At 54.3% G+C, this 5,255-nt stretch overlaps 1 pseudogene; it reads left to right on the plus strand.

The window, feature by feature from the left end:
- Nucleotides 1–3,164: 3,164 nt before the first annotated feature.
- Nucleotides 3,165–5,052, plus strand: LOC115329458 (annotated as a pseudogene).
- Nucleotides 5,053–5,255: the final 203 nt, after the last annotated feature.

Consider the following 5,255-nt stretch of genomic DNA (forward strand, 5'->3'; position numbering starts at 1 on the left):
TTGTTGACAATGCCATAGCGGACTACCATTACATTATTCATTCTCGACCCCTAGGCAAGAATGGGACGTATTTAATCACATTTGAAGGAAGGGGTATCCCGAGGAGCATCCGACTATTTGGAAAATACCATACTGTGTTTCCCTACAAACCAACTGCGGTCATCTGCCTACAGTGCCATGAACTAGGTCACATGACCACGGTATGCACAGGCAAGCAACGGTGCAAGTCGTGCGGCGAGATCCACCCGACCAACCAGCCATGCCAGGGCAAGTACTGCCCGAACTGCAGAAAGACAGGTCACACGGTATTCGAAGCAGAAGCGTGTCGGGCCCGGAACCGGGCGAACGACTAACTCCAGAAACGGGCGGCGGCCGGTCGACATAACTATAACAGCGGAGTGGTTACCGCTGCGAAGGGCAGGACCTCTGCCCGGGCGACATTCAAACCGGACGACTTCCCCTCCCTCCCAACCCAGCGGCTGCACCACCAACCAAAGCGCGATACAGAAACGTCGTACAGCCAAGTCCTAGCTCCGAAAGCTGTGAACACGGACGTGTCCCATATCGGGCCGCCCACCAACATTAGCAGCAGAATGGCCGTGGAACTTGCTGAACTTAAGGAAAGTAGCCGCAAACTACTTGAGAAAATTCAACAACTGGAAGTAAAGTACGAGAAACAGCTCCGACAAGAACAAGAAGAGGCCCGCAAAGCCCAAGCCAAGACGAAGGCCGAATCCGACCGGAAACGTAGGAAAAAAGCGGAACACCAAATTCGAGTAGAACAGCAGAAAGCTGATGAAGCACGTCGACGTGCCCAGCGCTGTGCCGTCACCTACGAACAAGTCATTGAACGGAAAAGAAAGGAAGCCGAAGCAGCAACTGCTAAGGCCACATCAGCACACGGCGCGCGCGCAAGTGCCCCAACACAACAGGATCGAAAACAGCCCTTCCTGCCAAATGCACCTTTATCACAGGACAGCACACCGATATCGGGGTGCCTTCCAGGCACGCCCCTCAGCGGCAAACATCTCCTACAACTCGTGGAGAGTAGACTTCAAAAATGGCAACAACAGCTCCAGCAACAGCTACAGCAACAGCAACAGGTCATGATGCAGCAGATGCAGCAACAACTGCAGCTGATGTTCACCCAGCCTGGACAAGGACCGGCAGCACCGGCCCAGTAACCCAGACATGGACCAACACCATAGACGAAATAAAAACGAGAAGACGTTTACAGCTCTCCAGTGGAACTGCCGGGGACTGCGGGGCAAGAAGTCTGAACTTAAATTACGACTCAATGAGCGGAAGACGCCCGTGGATGTCATCCTACTCCAGGAAACGCACGAGGCAGAGATAAAGCTTACCGGGTATGTCAAGTACGACGAACCGAGCATCACGCTGACCGTTAAAGGCAAAACGAAAGTGCAACCGCAATCCGCAATCTTGGTTCGCAAGGACCTCTTGCCCCAACAGCAAGTGGACACAGGAGAGTGGTGTACCGACTCACAAGAAGTGGTGTCCCTTCTGGTGGAGAGCGAATGCGACGGCCCGATCCTGGTAGTGTCAGTGTACTACCGACCTAGGACATCAACGGCAAGGAAAACGAGATAAGAAATCGACCATGGCTGGATAGAGAAGCTAGTACAAGAGTACGGTAAGAAAAGGAAGCACACGATCTTGATCGGAGGGGACTTTAATGCCGAACATGAAGAATGGGGCTACGCCAAATCGTCGATCAGGGGTACTGAGCTGCTCCGCAGAGCCACCAGAACAGGACTGGTCCTAATCAACGAACAGGGTGCTAAGACACGGACCACGCCCAATATCAAACAGCAAGACACAACGCCGGACCTGACTTGGACCGACTCGCGTACTGCGAGAAAGACCGAATGGAACGTTTTCGAAGACACGTGGGGCAGCGACCACCACCCCATAGAGACGTCGATTCTTGGCAAAACAAAGCGACGCAAGAAAAAGAGAACGGTCAAGACCACAGTATGGGACGACTTCCGTGCCGCTCTAGAATAGTCTACGGGTACAACCTTTGACGACCTGACAAAACGAATGAGGAAAGCGGCCAAGACTGCCACGGTCGAGACCCTAGTCGAAATAGGAGCGCCGATCCCGGACACCAGGCTACTGTCCCTCTGGCGCAAAAGAACAAACTACTTGCGACGCTACCGTCGCACTCGGAAAAAACGGGACATCCGAAAAGCAAACAGGTACGCAAAGGAGGCGCAACGACACGCCAACAACCTGTGCAGGGACGACTGGACCAAGTTGGGCGAAGGATTCAACGAACGAACTTCACTGAGACGTATGTGGGCCGTATGCAATGTGATGCTGGGCAAGAGCAAGGGGGGAACACGGCACCGAACCTGGCTTTAGCGGAAAATAAGGAAGTCAAGCAAATATTAGATGAGATAGGGGACGTCTTTTTCCCACAGCCCGCTACCAGCCCAAACCCGGTAATCTACAACCATGAAGAATCGAAAAACGAGGAGTATGAAGCGGATTTTACACAGTGGGAAATGGAGGCAGCGATCGAAAAGGGCAACGAGCGAAGCGCGGCGGGGCCAGACGGGATCACTAATTCCATGCTCAAGAACCTCCCGGAGGCGATCAAGAGAGACCTGTTGAAATTAATCAATGACCACTGGCGCGAGGGCACCATCCCAGATAGCTGGAAACTGTCCTGGGTGTGCCCCATCTCGAAACCAGGGAAGAAGCCCGACTGCGCGAGCAACATGCGCCCCATCTCGCTCACTTCTGTCCTGTGAAAACTGATGGAGCGCATGGTGCTTGCACGGATCGACTGGATAATCGAGCAGAAGAGGGAGCTGCTACACCCTGCTCAGACAGAATTCCGCAAAAATCTAGGAACACAGGACAGTCTAGTACTGATTCGAGAGTACTTAATGAACCGGCCGACGCAATGCCACCGCCAACTCCTGGTGGCAGTGGACATCAAGAAAGCCTTCGACACCCTGCCTCACACCACAGTCATCGACACGACTCGCAAGCTAGGGGTGCGAGGCAGGCCACTGAACTTCATTAAGTCTTTTCTAAGCGGACGCAAATACCTGGTGAAAACTGGCAAGCACAGGGGTAGTACAGAGAAATCCAACGAGATCGGCGTGCCGCAAGGATCAGTGTTGTCGCCGATGCTATTCAACCTGGCGATAAAGCCTCTCTTATGGAGACTCGCTGCCGTTCCGGACCTAGCATTCACGGTCTATGCGGACGACATCACTGTGTGGACGATGGGAAGTGACAGCGCGCCTCTTCCTGAGACGACGATCCAACGGGCCCTCGACGTGGTGAGCGATTTCTTGACAGAGAGCGGCCTTCGTCCATCGCCCGAGAAGACCAGATATATGTATGGCCTTTGGGAAAGACTGGGACAAGGTTGACGCTGACCTGCGCTTTAACGGGCAGCAGATCCAAAAGGCGACAGAGCACTCCATCCTAGGAGTGAACATTCACTCGGGCGGCGACCCAACCATCTGGATTGAGCGAATGCGAACTACCTGGAAGAAAGGGCTCTCGATCGTACGTCGACTAGCGACACGAGTCGGGGGTCTGGGAGAAGGGTTAGTGAGGACCGTAGTACAAGCCGCCCTGGTATCCAAAATATCCTACGGCCTTCGTTTCTACAAACTCAACACCAATCAACGGGCCAAACTGGAAACACGAATGAATGACGCGCGACGCTGCATCTCGGGCCTGCCGAAGTGTACGCGCCTGGAATTACTACACGAAGCCGTCCCTATGCTCTCCTTGGAAGAGATCCAACGGCATCAGGAGTGGATGTATGCTGCCAAACTAACACATACCCGTCAGGGCAGGGCCATAGCAGAACTCATGCCCTCATGGAGCTCTCTGTGTGCAACGACAACTCCACCACCGATACCGGATCCCATTCCACCGTGGCAGAAGACAACGGTCACCCCAGCCAGGCCGATCCCGAGAAGGATGAACTCGGCGACAAACACCGGCAGAAGGCGCAAATTTGCTCGACGGCACGAGCAGAAGAACGGAGGTGACGACGAGCTTTATGCGTACGCTGACGCAGCATTCAAAGACGGAGTGGCGGCCACGGCGGCGTGGCATTATGAGGAGACAACGAAAAGCACGGAGCTGCAGCGATGCGAATCGGCGCAGGAAGCGGAAGTCAGAGCCGTACTTGAAGCCATCAAAGACGCGGGTGCGACATCGAGCGACAAATTCCGCACACTGCGCGTCTTCACGGACTCCCAGGCCACCGTGAGAGCGCTCAGGACGCAAGTCATAGCACACGGAGCAGTCGGAGAAATATTCCGGTTGGCGCAGAACCTGGAACGGCGCGACCTAAACCCGCTCACCATCAGGGTGGAGTGGATTCCCGGTCACGCGGGCATCGCCGGCAACGAGAGGGCGCACCGGGCGGCGATCGAAGAGCTTAATCGTATCGACCTTCGACGCCAGGACCCGGGGCCATCCCCCTCTGTGGAACCGCCACCGCCCGCCTTCAACTTGTACGACCCCGAGGGAACCATCCTCAACATCAAATTAGCATACAAGAAAAATGAGCGGACCAAACTCAACGCCAGAGGCGAGCCCCCCGAAGCGACCATTCCTTCGGGAACTTTCCGACGGCACGAGACAGTCACCCTCCGAAGGCTAAGGGCCCAAGCCGGCATCACGCCAGCCCGCACCCAACGATGGGAGCGAGCGGCCCGTGAGAGGAAGACGAAACTCGCCAACACTTCAACGGCAGTAGATCACGATTATAGTCTATTGTCAAAGAAGCAAAGGAAAGAAGAAGAAGCCTGCTCCGAAGGCTGCATCTACTGCAGAAATCGAGACGTCAAGTGCGACGAATGTCATCTGATCTGGCACTGTCCGATTTTTAATGAAGAAAGGGCGAAAGCCCTGAAGACGCTAGAACAACACCGCCCTACGTGCTTCGAAGCCTGGTGTAAACCAGTGGGAGACAAAGACATGCGTGTCGCGGTCCTGTCCAGTCTGCTCGGATTTCTGAGTGAGACCGGCTTGGACATTCATATCTAGGGGGTCTATACTCCAAGCGGCGGGACCACAGCTATACTATTACTTGTAAATTGCCAATGTCCCGCCTATCCGTCCATTTTTAAACTTGCTCCAACAAATTGACTGGTGAAATTTTCACCTATCAATAAACGTCTTCAACAACAACAACAATGCTGAACCAGCATGAACCCATCCTTCTATTCAGTTGTTCTCCTTCACGCTCC

Source organism: Ixodes scapularis, unplaced genomic scaffold (genome assembly GCF_016920785.2).
Source record: "Ixodes scapularis isolate PalLabHiFi unplaced genomic scaffold, ASM1692078v2 PGA_scaffold6__148_contigs__length_123643588, whole genome shotgun sequence".
Classification (NCBI taxonomy): Eukaryota; Metazoa; Arthropoda; class Arachnida; order Ixodida; family Ixodidae; genus Ixodes; species Ixodes scapularis.